At 36.0% G+C, this 21632-nt stretch overlaps 1 protein-coding gene across 5 annotated transcripts in view; it reads left to right on the top strand.

Annotated features, from left to right (window-relative positions):
* The window catches only part of CSRNP3 (cysteine and serine rich nuclear protein 3), a 209524-nt gene that overhangs the window by 23258 nt on the left and 164634 nt on the right, over nt 1–21632 (top strand). For all 5 annotated transcript variants that reach the window (XM_082689892.1, XM_082689893.1, XM_082689890.1 and 2 more), the window contains one exon: nt 2712–2882. The gene's annotated coding sequence lies outside the window, so the exon portion shown is untranslated. The remainder of the gene's footprint in view (nt 1–2711; nt 2883–21632) is intronic.

Here is a 21632-nt window from a genome sequence, read left to right as displayed (position 1 = left end):
ATGATACCCTTCCTCACTGTGACATTGGCTCTCCAATCAACTAAAAATGGAATGTTTTGGGGCACCTGGGTGGCTCAGTCATTAAGTGTCTACCTTCAGCTCAGGCCATGATCCCAGGGTCCTAGGATGGAGTCCTGTGTCAGGTTCCATGCTTAGCGGGAAGCTAGTTTCTCCCTCTCCCACTCCCTGTGCTTGTGTTCCCTCTCTCACTGTGTATCTCTCTCTCTGTCAGATGAATAAACAAAATCTCTTAAAAGAAATGGAATATTCTCTATCAGCCAAACTTGTAGTCACTATACCTCTTAAATGCTTATTTTTCTCCATAACCCTGATTGCCATATGACATTTTATCTATTTATCTGTTTGTTAGTACTTGTTTGACTTTTTATTATTATTTATTTTAGTTATCTGTAGCTAGTAAATCAGCACCATTCGAGAAAGGAATTTTTTTTCCTATGCTCTTACTTTATCATTGAATGGTAAGATAGTCACTAGTTCGTTATAGAAGCATCTACTGAGATGCCGCTACTGCAGTAGGAGACTGTGAGGTCAGTGGGAGGCCCTAGGAGGGTAGCCAGTCCCAAGGTTGCTACATTTTTACCAAAGTTACTCTAGTTAGACTTGTCCTGTGTTACCAAAAGACATAGATAGGCCTACCATGCTGAGATAAAATGGCTTCAGATGTTACCTTTCCTTGGTAGCATATGTCGTGGAATGTCTTTTGTAAAATCAGTTTGTTCCTCCAGCTGATATTTTCTAGCAAAGGCATTTCTGGTATGGTGCCGGGTGACTGGAGAAGGGAACGTTTTGATTTTTTAGTCTGTAAGCACTTTGGCATCACCTACCTGAACCATTCTTTGTCATTCTTCCTGAGCCAGTACAAGTTAGGCTTTAAATGTAATCTAAAAATTGCTCTTCTAATTTTATAAACAAGATTAATAAGGGAAAGGGGATGGGGACTATAAAATGTAAAAAGTAAGGACTGCTTCTGAAAGTGAATGGGGCACTGGCCAAGTATTAGAGCAGCTTCAGCGGAGAAGGCATGGGGCTGAAATGACTGGCCCTGAGTAGCTGCTTCCCCCTTGGGCCTGGCTGTGCATCCCGACTTCACCACAATTCATGCTACTTACTATCCACTCTCTCCTTGGTTGGGGGGCCATTTATTATTGTGCCTGTGCTATCAGAGTGATGTGAGCTGGTGGGGACTGAGGACCCAGAGGGGTCCTGCAGGACTACCCAAGACGGTCCTTAGCTTATAGGATAGAGATCGAATGTGCATCAGGAGGAAAGGAGAGCAGAGTTTATGGAGAGAGAGGGTGCATACAGGCAGAGCATCTGGGAGACTCAGAAAGAAAGGAGAATGAGTCTCGCCTTTGCTTGGGGCCTGGGGTTTTTATTGGGAATGGTCGTCTGGTGCACATATCTTCTCAGGCATCAAAGGAACAAAGAAAACGGTTTAAGTGACTCCAAGAGTCACTTATGACCTAGAGCCAGGGATCTTGGTGAGTTAGTCGTCTTGGAGAACCCTGCCTGGCCCCTCGCTAGATGTTTTCTACTGCACTGGAAGACTCCAAAGAAGTCATTAACTCTTTGGCCTTGTAAAGGAGTACATACATTATCTGTTCTATGAGGCATGTGTAACATGGAGGGTCAGGTCCTAATAAGAATAGAAACAGGAAAAGGAGAAAAAAAAAACCCAGTTTTTCATGGTTCCCCTTTAATTTTCTTGTCTCAGTAGGGTAGAGGAATATTTCTTGATACCTTCGTTACAAGTAACAGTAGACAAAAAAGAAGACTGAAATGACTTCATGATTTTATTACATCTGACCCTCTTTACTCCTCGAGGTTATCTGTCACCAGAGGAACCGCTGATCATCTTAACAGTTACTCTGTAGCTACGAAGAAATTATTACTCTTGGAGGTTTAATGGTTCATCTAAATTGACATTAACAAAATTTTTAAATACATCAGGCTACCTCTGACTGGCTTTCACTGACCATGCTGTTTCAGAGAGTGAGCAGTCTCAAATTAATATTTTATCCAGTAAAAGATTTAGGGACTGTGGTTCACTCTGCCTAAAATCTATTCAGCCAAACCTCCTTGGCACAGGACTCAGGTACTCCCTGCAGCTCTGCTGAATTGACTAGAAACATGATAAGGCATCTAAATTCTGCAGGTATAGCCAGCCATTCCTAGCAACCAATTTGATTTTTGACAGACAAAGAGCCCCAGGAAAGTAGATGCCTTTGTACCCGAGAAAAAAGAAATCCCAAGCAAGATAGACATGCCCTAATCAGTATGCTCTGGGTATGACAGCATGCAAGTGAGTGATCTATTTTGTTCTGAACTCTAGCTCTGTCAATGACAGTACACGATTTGCTAGAACAAATCAAATAAGTGTAATGGACTCCTGTTTTGACGTTTCAAAACAGTGAACCCTACCTCCTTGTGCAGTGCCCTGAATCTACCTTCTTAATTTGGACTTTTTCTTATAAAATGCCATTGACCAGAAACGAGAACACAAATAACAACGAATCAGGGTAGGATTGTTTTCAACGCTCTCGAACATTATGGGAGGAATAATTTCTGCCCAGATACGATCATGAGGTGGATGTAGTTAAAAAAATTACAGCCTCAGATAACGATTTGAAGACTTGGACTCTGCCGTGGTCAAACGTCTCAGGGCTCTGTTGTTCCCATTCCTGTTACAGGTACATGTGACAGCATTGCAGCTATGAGAGGAATTTTAAAGGGGAAGTTTGAAGAAATTGACAGCTCCTCACCCCGCTCCTCTGTGTGGGAATCAGATGATGAAGTTTTTAGCTGTGACGGTGCTGACAGTGTTGATAGTGTCAATCCGTCCACTTGTAATCTTTTCACTGGTGAGTATCTGAAGCTCTATTTCAGGCTGTACTCTAAATCGTGTTGGACAGTTGGTTCCTGGAGTTCCTCTCTTTATCCACTGCCTAATATCTGCTCCAAGTTTTTTGTCCTATCAGACTTATTTGTAAAATGTGATATCATTTTGGTTAATTAAATCTCAGTGTTTCTTCTGTCCATCTCTATGGAGTGATTCTGAGAGGCAGAAATGAGTCCAATTTAAGGCAAGCAATTGAAAATGATTTCCTCTGCGTCTTCAGCTTTCTGAAATCCATCTTTTTGAAATCTAATCAGTTGAGCTTTTTTGAACTTCTAATAATACTGGATAATGAGTTATGGAATTAACAGCACTCAGTCTAAAACATTTATTTCCTAGGTGAGAAAATGATGTTTGTTTTTATTTTTTTATTTTTTTTAAAGATTTTATTTATTTATTTGACAGACAGAAATCACAAGTAGGCAGAGAGGCAGGCAGAGAGAGAGGAGGAAGCAGGCTCCCTGCAGAGCAGACAGCCTGATGTGGGGCTCTATCCCAGGACCCTGAGATCATGACCTGAGCTAAAGGCAGAGGCTTAACCCACTGAGCCACCCAGGCACCCCTGATGTTTGTTTTTAGAAAAATGCTGCTATGAAATCAAAGCCTTGGAATCCCTCCGCTTCTATCACTGTTTGAACACTGGTAAACTTCAGACTTGAGGCCAGGTTCATGTCCTATAGTAAGTGCCACTTTCTGCACATATATACCTTCCTAAGCAGTTAATATGAACAACAATATTTGCCTTAGTATGGTAGTAGGTTCTAACTTAAAATTCTAGACTTCTAACCTGCCTTCTTTGATTTTGGAATACGTGAAAATTTCCAACATCCCAGTGTCCATTCAATCCCAGTCATTAAGGAAAGAGGGATCTCTAAATTCGTTTTAGAAGTTAATCATCCAAAGCAAAACTAAACAAGGTCAAATAAAGTCCCAGAGGATGATGGATATCAACTTCCTTTTAAAGCTCCATTCCAGAAGCAAAAGTACAAATTATCCAACAGAAAAGAGAGGTTTTATGTTTTTTTTTTTCCATAAGTTTTTTCTATATTATTCTTCTGAGACATTTATGTTTGGGGATTTTTACCAAACTTAACAAAATAACCTTTTCAAATTCACACTGATGTTCATGCATCAGGACTCTATGACCCCTGAAACTCCATCTTTAATAATCTATCTTCCACTTCTAAGAATTTGAAAGTTTGTTTGATAGTCATGAATTCTCCCTCATCCCTGTTAGAAGCATTTAGAATAAAAATAGGTATAATTTTATAGGACTGTTTAGCCTTTATATCGTTTATCTCTAAACTCATACTTCTATGAACTTGTGGGAAGTATAAAAAGTGAGGAGGAGATAAAGGAACACTTGGGAGAAGGGAGAAAGCAAGAGCTCTTTTGAGAATGGGATTCTCTAGTTACCCAGAAAGGTTATTGTGAGTCAGTGGGTCTGGGGGTAGGCTTGTTTGAGATTTATCTGTAAATAAACCTTTCACGTCCTTCCTCTGAGCGACTGTCGCCCTGTGGAGGGCACACACCTTGCTGTCACCCAGAGTGCTGAAGAATATTAAGCATCGAATGATGCTTAGACTTCTTTATTGAGTGATTAGATTAAAATTAGATAATTTTTTTCTTTTTTGTAATAGTTACCTTCCTCAACAATAAAGACAGTACATATTTAAGGTGTATAATATGATACTGTTACATGTATGCATTGTGAAATGTTACATGTATGTGTTATGTACTATGTTGCATGTATGCATTGTGAAATAATCAGCACCATCAAGCTAATTAATATTCCCATTACCTCACGTAGTTAGTTTTCGTTGTTAATGGTGAACACTTGAGATCTAATGTCTTAGCAAATTTCAAGTAGGCAATACATAATTTTTATAATTTCAGACAGTTTTTTAAAAGCCAGAGAGGACAAATCTACTGGCCATCTTTATCCTTACTCTATATTTAAATTCAAGACCCTCAAGAATGCTATTGAATACCCTGCATGTGTACCTTGGAAAATTTTCCTTCTCTAAGCCCCAGAACACTGCAGGAGCTGCCTGGAATTTTTTTTTACTTTTTCCCTTTAGCCACTCCTGAAAAACATCATCAGTCTAGACTCTCTTTCTTTGAGATACCACCTCACCAGGGCAGCAATTTCCACATGCATGTGTTGTTGCTTTTTTAAACCTTCAGTATGCTTTCAACCTGCCTGGTGTCTATGTCTCTCCTAAAGTTACAAATTGACTCTCTCCTGGAAAAGTCAATTGTAGGACACTCTATGCAAGATATCTATTGATTTCTATAGCTTGTGAGTTCACGAAGTACCTATAATGTTCATTTAAACACCATCAGATCTTCCAATTGTGGCTCAAGATGCTTTCCAGATGAAAGTGATGTTCTGGTGGCTTTGAGGAGTTTGAAAAATTATAGGTCAGGCGCTTGTTATGAGCACCTGAGCATCTCAGAAAGGGAAAAGTTTGAGAGGAGAGTGGTTTTATTTGGAAAAATAAACTATTTGGACATCTGTTCACCAGTTTTCTCATTCATCTCCATTGTGAAAGTCTGTGGAGGAGAAGGCTCCAGGAGAAGTCAGGTTGATGATGAAAGTAGCTTCAAAAGTTTCATTAACTAGAAACAAGATGGGATTGGGAGGGAGACAAACCATAAGTGACTCTTAATCTCACAAAACAAACTGAGGGTTGCTGGGGGGAGGGGGTTTGGGAGAAGGGGGTGGGATTATGGACATTGGGGAGGGTATGTGCTTTGGTGAGTGCTGTGAAGTATGTAAACCTGGTGATTCACAGACCTGTACCCCTGGGGATAAAAATATATGTTTATAAAAAATAAAAAATCATAAAAAAAAGAGGAAAAAAAAGTTTCATTAACTATCTTGAGCACTGTTGCTAATGTACTCTTCTTAGTGAATCTTCGAGGGTTTTGAGGGAAATGTTTGCTGATGAAGGGGATGGTGTGCATCATTGGACAACTTATAATTGAATGCGTGATCAGAACCATGACTTGAGATCAACAGTAGGGAGGAGGGTAAGAAAGAATGGGTGGAAAATGTGACCTATGGATGGTTTCCTGCTATTGTGAGATTGTGAGATTCTTAGTTTAATCATCAATATAAAGCTTACTGGTATTTCATAAAATTGGGGAAGTGAAGGAAGAAAACCCATTTTAATTTCTTTTGAGAGGATCCGACACAATGTAATGGAATAAGATAAAAACAACAGTAAGGAATCAACGTCATTTTGCATTCAAAGAATGTTAGGTCTAGTAGGACCTTTGAGAACATCTAGACTATTTCTTATTTTTACAGATGTGGAGATTAAGGCCCAGTGAGAGTAACTAGAGAAGAATCCACATGTCAGCTATTAGCAGAGGACTTTATTGTAGAACCTTAGGGTCTACCTTTCTGTGAGACTGATGATGCTGCTCTCTGGTGGGTCTATTATATCACTGAGTACTAAGTGGGATCCAAATCACCAAGAGAGAGAGATTGGTTTAGCTTTTGTGCCAGCTCCTCTTAGAAATGGAATGAGTCTTTTAGTGAAAGGGCAATTGGCATTTCATTTCTTGTCTTTTTTTTTTTTTTTCCTTTTCAGTTGGTTTCTAGTGAAAGTGCTAGTATCTCTTGGCTGTAATATAGTGTCATTGACAAGTTTTATGAATAAATTCAATGAGCGAAAGAAATAGTGGACAGAGAATTCAATTTGAGTGGGAATGAGCACTTTCCCTTCCCCTTTTCTGTAAGTGACAGGGCAGACTGTTGAGACTTCCCTTGTATGTCACTGACATTGATGGAAATATCTTAGAGCAAACATGTTGTTTTACATTTCCGTGAAGGAAATTGGTTTGTCTTGGTAACATAATGCTACTTGTGATAATGTGAAAATGCAACAATGAAAAGAAGATGAGATGAAGTATGCAGTGTGCATCTTTAACAGCAGCTAGCAAATAGAGGGTTATTTCATTTACCTTAAAAGTAAAACCTTTTTACACTCCACTTTTGCCAGAGGGGTGAATGGGCAGCCTGGACTCCCCAGGAAAAAAAAAAAAAAAAGATAATGGTATCTTTCCATCCCTTGAACTCCAGGACCCTACATTACTTGTTCAATAATTCAAGACTTCAGAAACCCATTTCGATTAGACTCACTTAGTCACAGCTTCTGGCTGAATGCAGTAATTATATTCCATTTTGCTGCCTAGGTACAGAATTGGCTTTTATATTTGCTTGTTTGTTTTAAGCCCTGAAAAACTTAAATTTGGCTTTAAACTTAAAAGCACAATTGGTCTGAATTTCAAATACGTTTTTATATATCACTGTCATAGTGAATCTAGAAAAACAATGCTTACTGCTTGTGGTTTTAACTCTCAGTTAGCAACCATGAAAAAACAGAATGTAAAGGTAATTCCTCGTGGGGTTAATGGTACTATTTCTCACAGTATAGAAGTGATAAAGCCCTAGGATGGGATCCAAAATATATCATAGCAAATCTTCCAATTTTCCACATCCATTATTTAATCAGGATGTCTATAGATAGAATTGATGGGGTAGCTGTATTTCATAAGAGTATAATAGAGTTGCTATTAAATTTTGAAGATACTATCTTCACATTAGTGATCAGAATATTTTCATCTGTTGATGTAATTTCTTTACAAATATTTCATAGAGTATTTTCATGTTTTATGAACCTCTTGATAAGAATCACATCCTTATTTGGGGGTAACCTAGGAATAGTCACAGGCAATAGATGATTGCCTAACTGCAAAATATCATGACTTCAAAAATGGATCCAAGTGAAAAAAAAAAAAAAATGGATCCAAGTGAAATTGAGGTGATTCAAATTCTACTAACTGTTTTCAAAGCCCCATAATCTTTTGGCTTTGGCTTGAATACCAAAGGTTGACTGGCTTTATGCTTGTTTATGATGGTGATGATGAAATCACTGTGCCTGAAGCAAATGGTCCTTGTGTTTCTCAGAAGATTTTAAAATTCATCATGCAGATTAGGCAATCTGATGCTTTCTGACAGCTCGAGGGAAGTATATTTGTGTGCATGTGAATACAGAATAGAATTAAATCTGGTCTTTCTTAAAAAAAAAAAAAAAGAGCCAGTTGGTGCTATTTCTGAATTGGCTGTGATATTTAACCATTTCACTCTGGAAAGTACATGTTTGTACTCTGAAAATGTTCCTTTTTTTTTTGTCTGAGGAATTTGGGAGTAAACTGGGAATGTTTTAGGGCCACAGAATTGTTGTAACATATGTCTTATATGTTCAGCTACAGTGATCTGGCATGAAATAGAATTGTTATATATCTCAAGTTTACTGAATTCATTTGACAGTGGGATTAAGGTTAAGAGTATAGTTTTTACATGTAATGAAGAATGAGCAATCATAATAAGTATAGCAGAAGACAAATATTTGATTTTCAAAGGTCAACACGAAAAACTAGAAAAGCATTTTTAAAAGTAATAAATATTTAATGTTTAAGTAGAAAAGTATTGTGAATTAAAATTGAAATGGAAGCTCAGTTTGTTGTATTTGGTTTTATCTTATCTCAGAAATATAATAATAGAAGAGTAATAAAGATTGACTTATGTAATTTAGAATTCTAGGACTTTGAAAGAAATGTTATGAAACTTGATTTACATAATGAACTATTAAATCACTTTAAGATTCTTAATGGATAGCTGCAGTGGTCTTAATTAGCGTGACCAAAAAAGCAAACTCTATTAAAACAATTTACAAAGCAACATGAAAGCTAGGGAAGATTGCTAGACAGAGTGCTAAAAGCACTAAATATTTCTGGATGAAATGCAACATTGAGTCCCATTAGTTGTGGTATTGTGAAGACCTGAATTGCATGTAAGGCAACACATTTTTACACAATGATTGCATGATCATGGTAATGGATATATCTTTTAAGATTAAAAATGTAAATATCTTATTAATAAAATTGTTTTTAAATATTCACAAAGAATACTTGATATATTTCATCTTAAAATTCCTCTAATGGTTACAATGTCTACATTTGAAAAAACATGTATACTTTAAATCTTAACAATGCTAGGGTGTGCAATACTTAATTCCATCCCTGAGAAACTTGGTTTGGAAGAAATGATGACTATTAATTTTAAATATGGTTAATTTTTCTAATAAAGCCATCCTATTTCACAATTTCTCCAAAGATTTTGTCCACTGTTTTCTTGTTATGTCAGGTCTGACTTTCTGCTGTTTGCTGTTTCTATGACAACTGCCATTTTAGCTTGGAGAAAGTAGTACCTATTATAAATACCTCTCTCTATATTTTCAGATACATACACACATACACACATTTTAAGAATTTTTTACTTACATGGGGCGCCTGGGTGGCTCAGTGGGTTAAAGCCTCTCCCTTCGGCTCAGATTCTGATCTCAGGGTCTTGGGATCAAGCCCCAGATCGTGCTCTCTGCTCAGCAGGGAGCCTGCTTCCTCCTCTCTCTGCCTGCCTCTCTACCTACTTGTAATCTCTCTCTGTGTCAAATAAATAAATAAATAAATAAATAAATAAATAAATAAATAAATCTTTTAAAAAGAAAGAATTTTTTACTTACCAAAATAATGATCATTAGGCTGACAGTTATCATGTTTATTAATCAATACTAAAATTAAATGTTATGCTAATTAGTTCATGGCTACATTAGGACATATATATTTTACATTTGTCCTAGATTTTTTTAAAAATATGCATAAAGCTAGAGAGGCTGGAAAAGAAAATCTAAATAAACTTAAGTAATTTATGGGCACTAATAAAGAAGCATATATACTTAGAAATTCCCCCTGACGTAATAAAAGTTTTGATGAAAAATTAAAAAATGAATGGAATCCAAAAAGGATAAATGCAGCTTAAATAAATACTGTTATATTTCAAATAACTTTTTTCTTTTGGCATTCACTAGCTTTTAGCCCGAATATGAAAAATGGTTGAAATTAATCATTGTAACTCTGTAAACTCCTTGAGGATAAGAGCTGCACCCCATATTTGCCCCACATTATTTAATGGTAATAATCACAACAAGCTTTATTGAACATATATAATTTGCCAGGCATTGTACTAGATATTTAAACAAATTATTTTATTTCATTCTGATGTTAGGTCTTAAATAAATTTATTTTCAATTGCCATGTTCACGTCTTTTTTTGAAAAAGGAAATGCTTAATTGATTAAATGATTTGTCATTTTAAACATGACATGAGACAATTGAAATAAGTTAACTAATTTTAGAGAAATTAAGAATTTTGGATACAATTGGGGTGAACTTCAACAGGTGCAAACTCATAGGAAAAGACAATTTGTATCAAATGTTCATAAAATTTCCAATTTATGCACACAGTTTTGCCAGTATAAGTGAAATCCCTCTCCAACCTCTCTACATAGCTTTACCAACCTTTAAGCTTATTCATTAAATCAGAATATTCTAAGATTAGAACATTGAAATACTTTGAATCAATATGTTTAACATTTACTTCTCACTTTCAAAAGTTGAATGTAGGGGCGCCTGGGTGGCTCAGTGGGTTAAGCCTCTCCCTTCGGCTCAGGTAATGATCTCCTGGTCCTGGGATCAAGCCCCACATCGGGCTCTCTGCTCAGCATGGAGCCTGCTTCCCCCAATCTCTCTGCCTGCTTCTCTGCCTACTTGTGATATCTCTCTCCCTTTCAAATATATAAATAAAATCTTTTTTTTAAAAAAAAGCTGAATGTATAAAAATTTTAGCTTTAACAATGGTTTTTGCAGTATTTATTCTTATGGTGAAAAATTATATAGAACCTATATACCACACAATTGGTTAAATAATCTGTGGAAACCCATATAGTCAATTACTATGTGGCCAATAAAAACAGTTGAATGGATGTATCTTTTAACATAAAAATATATTCACATTAATAAAGAAGTTTGCAAAATTATATTTTCCTCCCATTTATAAAACCTCCATTACATTTCTACTCCTATTTATAAAACCTCTTAAATCTGTATGAGATATGTATAAAATAAGATCTAGAGGTAAAAAGAGAAATATTTTCTGTAGAAATATAGAAAACCTTAAGAGACATTTTCTCTGGACATTAAAATTATGGATAGTAAGTTTTGTTACTTACTTATTTCTCAATTTTCACAATATCTATATATTTTCTCAATTTATTTTCATACATTTTTAGCTTAATAAGACTTGTGTTCATTCATTATGATCGTTTTCTAGATTTTTCACTAATATGATTATTACTGTCATGACATGCTTGTAGATAAATCTTAGAATAAATCCTTAAAAATGGAAATCATAGTTCAAAGAATATAATTTTAATTGCCCTCCAGAAAACTTTGCCAATTTATATGCCTATTTTAAGTAATTGAGTGCCTATTGCCCCAACGTCTTGCCAATTGGGCCCACATACACCCGTTGGCCAATCTGGTAGGTAAGAACTGATTCTACTGGTGTTTTAACTTGAATTTCTCTGAATACTGGAAGCCGACTATTTGTATATTTATTTATTTGCTTTTTTTCTGTGTATATAAATGTTCTATTATTTTATTATGATCATGATTTCTCTTTCATTGTTTTATAATATTAAGGATTATTTGATTAACACATATGCAATAATGTCTTTCCTATTTTGCCATTTATCTTTTCACCCTATGTTTGCATAGAAATATGTTTATGTGGTCAAATATATCACAGAATTGGCTTTTAGGAAATACTTAGGTGGAACTTCTCTGCTCCCAAGATTAATTGTATACAAATAATTTCTTCTAGAACTTTTGTAACTTTCTATTATATATTTAAATCTTCAGACCAGTTGAAAATTGTTGGCATATTGTGTGAAATAGCTAATTTTCCAGTTTTCCAAAAATCATATACTGAATAACATGGTTTCTATTAATATGAAAGTGTATTCTTTTCTTGAACCAGATGCTTAAATACAATAGGACTAGTGTCTGTGGTCTCCTTTCTGTTTCATGATCTGGATGGTTATTCCAAAACCAACAATAGTGTTATGTTATGACTCTATATTAAGTTTTACTATCTCACATAAGAGTTCACAATTTTCCTTAACTAGACAGAAATACCACATACTACCATACTCTTTAAAGGCTCTATAAGCTATTTCACATGAACATTATTTGAATTTTAAAAGAATATTGTCAAGTTACCAAACAAACCATTGCTATGTCATGGAAATTGCATTAAATTTATTGGTTAATTTGGTTCACAAGGAAGGTTGGTGTCTTTGCCATATTGCTTTTCTATTTTAGGAATGACAGATATCAGGGTGCCTGGGTGGCTCAGTGGGTTAAAGCCTCTGCCTTCAGCTCAGGTCATGATCCCGGGGTCCTGGGATCGAGCCCGCAATTGGGCTTTCTGCTTGGCAGGGAGCCTGCTTCCACCTCTTTCTCTCTCTCTGCTTGCCTCTCTGCTACTTGTGTTCTCTGCCTGTCAAATAAATAATAAATAAAATCTTAAAAAAAAAAAAAAAAGGAATGCCAGATATCCTTTCATATTTATTTTGCCTACAGTAGAGTTTTGTGCTTTTCTTCTTGCTGTGCATTTTCCGTGCCGAATCCCCAAAGTTTTTTGACCCTATTATGAGTGAGACTTTTTATATATGTTGTAACAGATTATTTTTGTTACTAAAAAGACATTGTTTTTCTTTTTTCAATGGAAATGTTACCAGGTTATATCTTCATTTAGCCATAGGATATTCTTTATCCTATATGAAGGAGGTATGCTTCCATTAAGAGTTTTTAATTAATAAGCACTATGAAGTTACATCATATTCCTCATTAGTTTATATCAAAACAATCCCATTTTTTCTATGACCTGTTAATATTATAAACTGAAAAATATTTTTCCAAATATAAAACTATTATTACCTTTGACTCTTTTACATAATAAGGTAACTTAATCTCACATGAGGAAGGGCACCTGCCTGGCTCAGTTGGTTAAGTGTCTGCCTTCTGCTCAGGTCATGATCCCAGGGCTCTGGAATCCAGTCCTGCATCAGGCTCCCTGCTCAGTGGGTAGTCTGCTTCTCCCTCTACCCTTCTTCCCTGCTCATGAATGTGCACACTTGTTCTCTCTCTCTCTCTCTCGTAAAAATAAAAATAAATAAAATCTTTAATCCCACATGAGGATCAAATTTAGTCTGGCAATGTATATACAATAAAGAACCCTTAGAAATGGTCAAGGTTAATTTAAAATTCACTTTAAAATGTGTTTCATTAAGAAAGAACAAAGCTGAAGGCAACACTCTTCCTGATTTCAAACTATATTATAAAACTGTAGTAATTAAAGCAAAATGGTACTGACATAAAAACAGATACATGGATCAGTGAAACAGAATGGAGACCCCAACATAAACTCATGCATATATAGCCAACCAATGATTCACAAGGGAGCCAAAATATGCAGTTGAGAAAAGTTAGCCTCTTTAATCAATGGTGTTTTAAAAACTGGATATTCACATATGAAAGAGCAAAACTGGATTCCTATCATATGCCATTCACAAAAATTTCATTTTAATTTTGAATGCCTTTGAATCACTATCTCATTTAGTCCCCACAAGACAATCTATGAAATGAGTGAAGGTGGTGATCTTGCTGGGATTTCCATGTTATGGATGAGGAAACGGAGAAGAAGTGGCATAAACATGCCTAAATTCACACAGTTTGTACATGCTGCCTCTGGAATTAAAACAAGCTCAAATGCCAGAGACAGTATTGTTAACCACTACACTCTGATGTATGTTCTAAAATCCATAAAAAAAAAAAAAACCAATCATTTTGTTTCCATACCACGTAATAGATACTTTGTTTCAATATCCTCAATTTTTGAAGAACTTTCTACATTAAAGACAAGTGGCTCTTCAGTCCTTCTTTACATTAATACTCGTGAAAATAAAATGAAATACAACTGAAAGTGATAGAAATTGAGATTCTGGTCAAGTTTAACCCACCTATGCTGATTGCCACAAAAATTAGCTTTGTTAAATGCTGAACCTCTGGTGTTCCTGCCCCTGGTACCTCTAAGACTGAAGGGGTATAAATTCTTCCCATATACCAAGAGTCTATTAAGATTCTGTTCCTAAGAGAATCAATGGAGATCACTATGTGTAGAAGACTATGCTGGAGAGTAGGCAGAGTAAAAGCGTGCTCTTGCCCTGGGGAATATTCTCACTAGATGAATAAATGAGACTAATAGACATGAAACCATCCTGAGAAATAGCATTTTTATCTGAAAATTATGTAGAATGGAGAAAGATCAACTCTGATCTCTAGGAAACTTTGACCTAGAAGAAGATGCATCACTGAATGGAAACATGTTTTGGGGAAGATGGGGGTTGTTTTAAGTTCTTCAAACAAAATTACTTATTGGCAAGTGAGATCTGACTCTTTGTTCTAGGTACTCAAAGCAAACAAACTGCTAACCACCTTTAGGTTTCTAAGGATTTCTATTCTGTGAAGCAAAACCCATTAATTTCTATTTTCCACTTGATTGAGGAGTAGTAAAAAGAGTACATATATTGATTGCTGTGCAAGATGGAGAAGCTAGAAACGATAGTGTTCAGCACAAGTAAACAGATATGGTAGTGGACTGGCCCTCCGTTACCTTTTCTGCAAATGGGTTAAAGGATAAATCATTCACTTACATTATTAAAAAAAATTCTCTCTTGAATTGTTGAAGTAGGATAAAAGCGGATGAAACTGCTCTGTTTAACATCCCACATATTATAGCTGCAGATTAACTTTAAATACATTTTTGTTTCTTTGTGGCCAATTTTTGTTTTGATAGCCCCCATCTGGCATTGATCTGGATTCCTTTTGTAGTCTGATTACCAAGCATGAATCAAAGAAATCAACCGGCTCCTCTGTTTTAAGAGGCTGGGGGAAATTACCTTTTTAGATTCCTTTTTTTCCCTGTATTTAAATTCCTTATTTAAGATAAAAGAGAAAGAGAAAGAGAATTCATTCACTATTATGTCAACCAAGACCTGTCAACATCACCATGTTCATTTAATTTCTTTTACTGGTAACATATCCATTCTTTGATTTCTTTTTTTTTTTTTTAAACTAGTAATATTGGGCATTTGTCCTCGAACTTCTTTAAGATATTCAGTTAATGGTCATAGTTATGTTAGTCAAGACTTTTTATTACAAGGGAAAAAGCCCTTCTATAACCTAGTTTAAACCAAAAAGAGACCTCTTAGTTCATGTAATCAAGAAAGACGGGGGTGAGGTCACATTGGGCAGAATGGATCTGGGGCTCATGTGGCAAACTCAGTGCTCTCCCCACCCCATGACTTGGTTCTCTTCTCATTATGAGAAGGCCTCTTTCTCTGACCGATATGGGATTATGGGTTTCCCTAATCTGTGGAAGATAGCTGCCTGCACATAGACATAGATGTCTTTCTAGCACTATGTTCTTGAAGGCAAGGGAAAAAATCTCTTTTCCTGGCTCCAGCAACTTAGATGATGAAATATCTTTTCGTTGTGAGAATTATCTCGGTGTGTCAACTGTGTGCTCATTTGTTCTCAGTCTGCCCTTCCTCTGAAAATTGTACCTTGTCCGTTGATTTCCAGATGGATTCAACAGAGGAGATGCACTGGTGGGACAATAGAGGGCAGGATGAAAGGATAAACCAGCGTGTTCCCCTGCACTCATCTATGCCTCAGCTGATACTTCCAGTGGCCTCTGCATCTCTACCATACTTCCAGCCTTTGTTGTAATGACCCTGCTTTTGTGGTCACAGACTCCATGGAGCAGCCTTTCCTCCTATCTAGCTCCCACGAGGTAGCACTAGGTTTTGAGTGCTACCTTTGTTTTCTGTTTTGTCTGACATCTCAACTCTTAGAAAATTATTATAACCAGTTCACCATCTGAAATTCCTTCCATTGAACCATCTAGCATTGCCTGTTTTCTGAACTGGACCCTGCCTGATAACTCTAGCCTGGGTCACATGCCCTTCACTGAACCAATCACTGTGGCCAAGGAATGAGGTTCTTTGTTTGGCTAGATCTTATTCATTTATCCACTCTTGTGGTAATAAGAAAGGAGATGTAGAGTATGTTAAGAGAGAAAAAAAATAGAAGAAAGAAAAATACGTTGGGCCACCAGTAATAATGGCTATCATACTAGTAATTCATTTTGATACCATAGTGAATAAACATGAAGATCTAAATCGCTTTTGTTTAAACAGCACTATACAAATAAATTGTGAATAGTGGAAATATGTCAATTGTTTTTTAAATTTATAAATAGTCTATCAAAATTCTGCTCTTTTGCTTATAAAATAATAAGAATAAATATAAAATAAATGAGAAAAATATGGGAAAGGAAAACAAGGTAAAAACAAGATTAGTCAGTCAAGATTACCCTTTTTAAAATTAATTAAGAGACCTAATGTGTTAAAGGTCTGCTATTAGTCACCTGTTTTATTTATTTATTTATTATTATTATAATTTTTTAAAATTTCGTTTATTTATTTGACAGAGAGAGATAGCGAGAGCATGGACACCAGCAAGGAGAGTAGAAGAAAGAGAAACCGGCTTCCTGCTGAGGAGGGAGTCCGATGTGGGGCTTGATCCCAGGAATACTGTGATCATGACCTGAGCCAAAGGCACTTAATGACTGAGCCACCTAGGCATCCCTCACATGTTGTTTTAAATGCCTTATTTATCTTTCCTGAAAAATATGAAATCAGAGTCTATATGCCCATTTAACAGATGAAGAAACTGATGTTAAGTAAATTGCCCAAAGTCATAAAGTAAGATGAGAGCATCAGCAACATGTTAATGTCTGTGTTTTTGGTCCTCGAGAGCCTAAGCCCTTTATATTACATTATTATGCCACTTACATTTCTCCCTTCAGCTGTATTGAATCAACATTTCCCTACTCATATTTTTTTTAAAAAATCTTCATTCAGGGTTCATTCATATTCACCTTCTGGTAAAGTCACTTTATTATATTCATCTATCAAGAGTCCAACAACAGACTTCTATAACCAAATTGCCTCAGATAATATCCAGAATGAATCCCTCTTTCCTTTATCCATACTTCGTACTCAACATTGGCACAATGTGTAGCAACACGGTGTTACAAGCGGACCAATTTGTGACCAAGTTAATTACATAATCGTTTACACCCCAATTCTGCCTGCCACAACATGCAATGTTTCTGAAATCTGAAGAAAGTACATCAGCATTTATGAAATAGTAGGCGCTGGACACTTCCACCAGGAGCATATTTGTAAGGCTCCTTATATCTTATTGCGGCAGAGAAGATCAGAACGTACTTTATAACACAATGTCTCTGATTTGTTCCTCATTGTTCTTCAAGGGAATGCCAGTTTTCAGGGCAGCCCAGCAACTATTCAACTATTTATTTGGGTATTCCTCCCCTGTGGGACAGTTACTGTGTGGTTTCCATGAGGGACAATGCCCACTATAAAAATTAAAGCAGATGCCACAGGCTGCTTTGACAACTAAAAGTTGAGTGAACACATTCTGTAAAGTTCTTCCTCTTTTCTTCCTGTCCGTGGATATTGCTTTTTCTTTTTTTAGGTTTGGTTTCTATTTTCTGCCGTACACTGAAAGTACACTGACTAACATAGGCTGCAGTTTAGCTGAATTCCTGGGACCATCTGTAAGAATTTATGCATTTCCTGGGAATCTGATCGATTCTAGCAGCAATCCTCTATTTTCTCTCTGAGATTAAGGAGACCTGCAATCAATTTTATATTTAAAAGTTGGTTTCTGCTTGAGGAAATTGGGGGCCCAATGTCCAAAAACCATTCTGTGCTTCAAAATGGAATCTCTGAATAATTCTCTTTCAACAGACACACATGCATTTTTATGTGAAGTCATACATATTGTTTCACAAAATTTACTTAATTTCCTCCCGCCCTCTCTTCTTCCTCTCTCTCTTTCTTTCTGCATACTATTCCACAACACAAGTTTACCCAATATAGTCCTCCCTTTTCCTGCCAGTTGTTTTTTAAGTTGTTCTCATTTTTTTTTTATATTAAAACCTATGTTGCTCTAAATATTCATGTACCTAGTGTATGTTCAATTTTATACATTGTTTTATCGATTACTGTTGAATTATTTTCATGATATTTTCTGGTTCCAAGATAATCCACAAATAATTTAACTAAAATATAATCTTATTTTGAGCTCCCTCCCTCTCTCTTTCTTTTTCTTACCCGTTTCCTTCCCTCTCTCCTTCCCCCCTCTCTCTTTTCTTTCTTTTTATTTTGCTTGGTTTCTCCCTTTCCCTTTTCTTTCTTTCTTTCTTTTTTTTTTTTTTGTAAAGATTTTATTAATTTATTTGACACAGAGAGACACACAGAGAGAGGGAACACAAGCAGGTGGAGTGGGAGAGGGAGAAGCAGGCTCCCACTAAGCAGGAGCCTAATGCAGGAGACTCAATCCCAGGACCCTGGGATCATGACCTAAGCCAAAGGCAGATGCTTAACTGACTGAGCCACCCAGGCGCCCTGGTTTTTCCTTTTTCTTCCTGTGCATTCTTCATCTATATTTCTAACTCCTGTAGGTAACTCTTACTGTCCTAGTTATCCTTTCATTTTTTTTCAGTATCAAATAATCATAAAGATATTGTCACAAAAGATTTTTTTTGTCAAAAGTGGATCATCTTATATACATTTTTCTTCATCCTGACTCTTTTCATTGAACAATACCTTATGAAAATTCCCCAACGTCTTTGCCATAGCTCTATTTTATTCTTTTTGATGATTGCAAAATATGGGATATATTCTATTTTTTTTCAGCCCTTCCCCTACGAGTGTTCATTTGTTTCAGCTTAGTTTTTATGCAGCTATGAGCAAGGCTGTAATGCATATTCATTTGAAAAAGTCCTTATATACTGGTGCTTTACTGGAAAAGAGAGAGGGGAAGTGAGGAGAGAGAATCTCAAGCAGTCTCCACACCCAGCATGGAGCCATCATGAGGCTCGATATCACAACCCTGAAATTATGACCTGAACTGAAATCAGTAGTTGGTTGCTTAACTGACTGAGCCACCCAGTTCCTCCAATGCTTTACTTTTGTTTCTCTAATATATATAGGTATAGATATAGATAGATATAGATATAGATATATTTATTTGTTTATGGTAGGGACGAGGAGAGAATCCCAAGCAGACTCCATACTAAGCTAGAGCCCAAGGTGGGGCTCAATCACACCACCCTAAGATCAAGACCTGAGCTGAAATCAAGAGTCAGAGGCCCAACCAACTGCACCACCCAGGTGCTGCCAGTGCTTAACTTTTTTGAGGATAGATTCTTAATAGTAAGGTTAGGGTTAGGCCATGTAATATCTGGAGTGAGAGAAAGAATGAAGAGCAAATGCAGATGTAGACCATTGGCAAAGAGCTTAACCCTTGTGTGCATGGGCAATGGGGAATCAATGGAGAAGGCATTGACCAGGTGGGAAACCATTGTTGAGTGGTAGAAGTGAGAGATGTGGGACTTGGTGACAAGTGCTCAGATTCACAATAAATCTTGAAGGTAGAGCTAACGGGAGATGCTGATGTTTAGATGTGAGGTTTAAGAAAAACAGATAAACATGAATAATTCTTAGGCTTTTAACTAACTTTATATTTTGGAATAATTTTAGTTTCACGGCAAAGTTGTAAAAATAGCACAGAATTACCTAAACCCTTTGCTCAGCTTCCTCCAGTATTAACATCTTATGTAACCGTGGTACATTTGTCCAGACAAAGAAATTAACATTGTTACCACTTATTATTATATTAACTAAACTACAGATTCTTTTCAGATTTATTCATGGATATCCTTTTTCTAATAAGATCTACTCAAGAATATCATGTGGAATTTAGTTATCATGTCTCCTTATTTTCCTCTGTTTTTTAGTCTTCTCTTGTTTTTTTTTTTTTTTTTTTTTTAAGGACCATTATTTTTTGAAGAGCATAGTTAGAATGTTTGGCAATTTTAGTTTTCTCTGATGTTTTCTCATTACATGGGGGTTGTAGATCTGGAATAAGAAAGTCACAGAAAATGAAGTGCTCTTCTTGTCCAAATATATGAGGGACTAGATGATACTAAAGTGCTGTGTCACTGGTGGTATTAATGATTGTCATTTGGTTAAGATGATATGTGCTAAGTTTCTCCAATTTATCACTAGTGGTTTTTTTTTTTTTTTCCTTTTTCCATATTCTATTCTTTGGAAACAACTTATTTAAATACAGCTCACACTTAAGGTGGGAGTGGGGATCAAACTCCACTTCCTGAAAAAGGATCTACTTATTTTTTGGAATACTTGTAAGAAAGATTTGTTCCTCCTCCCCTACTTATTTATTTAGTCATTTATTTACATGAGCATAGATATTTATTTTATTTCTTATTCTATTCTTTTTATTTCTTTTATTACTCATAGATATTTATTTTATTTCTTGGTTATAATCTAATACTGTCATTATTATTATTATTATTACTCTTATTACTATTATTTGCTTAAACTATTCCAACTCTGGTCATTAAAAGTTCTTTCAGGTTTATTCTTGTATCTTTTTGACATGCCTGTGCCTGTTTTTTTCTTTCTCTTCCTTTCTTTCCATCACCATAAGATGCTTCAAGTTCATTTTTTGTTTTCCTTGCCCGAGTCCTAGAATCAGCCATTTCTCTAGGAGCTATGTTTTTATTCTAAGTCACTGGGTAAACACGGATGTCATTTACTGCACTGGAAAAGACTGGAGTAGGAGGAGGAAGCCTGGAGTATGTTATTTTCTTTCTTTCTCTCCCTTCCATCTTTCCTTCCTTCATTCTTTCCTTTATTTCTTCCTTCCTTTCTTTTTATTATTATTATTACTATTATTATATTAACATGTTAACTTTCAAAAGCATGTTAGCCATTTAAGCAGAGCTGTGGAATAGACTGTGGATATCAGAATCTATAGCCCAGTGAAGGGGTTCAAGCTAAAAGCTAAATTGGGGTTCATAAATAAATGGTGGTATTTAAAGACATAGGACTGGATCTGCTTTTGTAAGAAAGAGTCAAATAGAGAAGAAATATCACATCTCAATCTACTAAAGGATTTCAATGTCAGGAAGATTAGAAGAAATTAGGCAAAGAGGTTAAGAAGGGGCAGCGGATGAGGTAGGAGATAAGCCTACTTTGTGTATGGTATCCTAGAAGCCAAGTTAAAAAAAAAAAAAGTGATTATCTGAATCAAACTCTCTTGAGAGAAAATTTACCATTTGGTTTGTCAATATCTGAGTTCACTGCTGACCAAGGGAAGTGCTCCTTCGGTAGAGTTGTAAAAATGAAGCCTAATTTGGAGGTGTTCAATACGTCTCTGGGGAAGTTGCTATAAAATGGAATTGAGAAATAAAGTGATGAGATGGGGAACTGATGTAAAGGGATTTTTTAAGTTAAGTTTTTAATCTTAATTCCAGAATAGGTAACATACAGTGTAATATTAGTTTCAGATGTACAATATAGTGATTTAACAATTTTATACATTACTCGGTGCTCATCAAGGTCAGTGCACTGTGAGTCCTCTCCACCTATTTCACTCCTCTCTCACCCACCTTTCTTTTGGTAACCATCTGTTCTCTATAGTCAAGAGTCTGTTTCCTGGCTTTTCTCTCCCTCTTTTCCTTTGCTCGTTTGTTTTGTTTCTTAAATTCCTCATATGAGTGA

Source organism: Mustela nivalis (assembly GCF_964662115.1).
Source record: "Mustela nivalis genome assembly, chromosome: 11".
NCBI lineage: Eukaryota > Metazoa > Chordata > Mammalia > Carnivora > Mustelidae > Mustela > Mustela nivalis.
The sequence above is the reverse complement of the archived record's forward strand: the minus strand, read 5'-3'. Positions and strand labels throughout refer to the sequence as shown.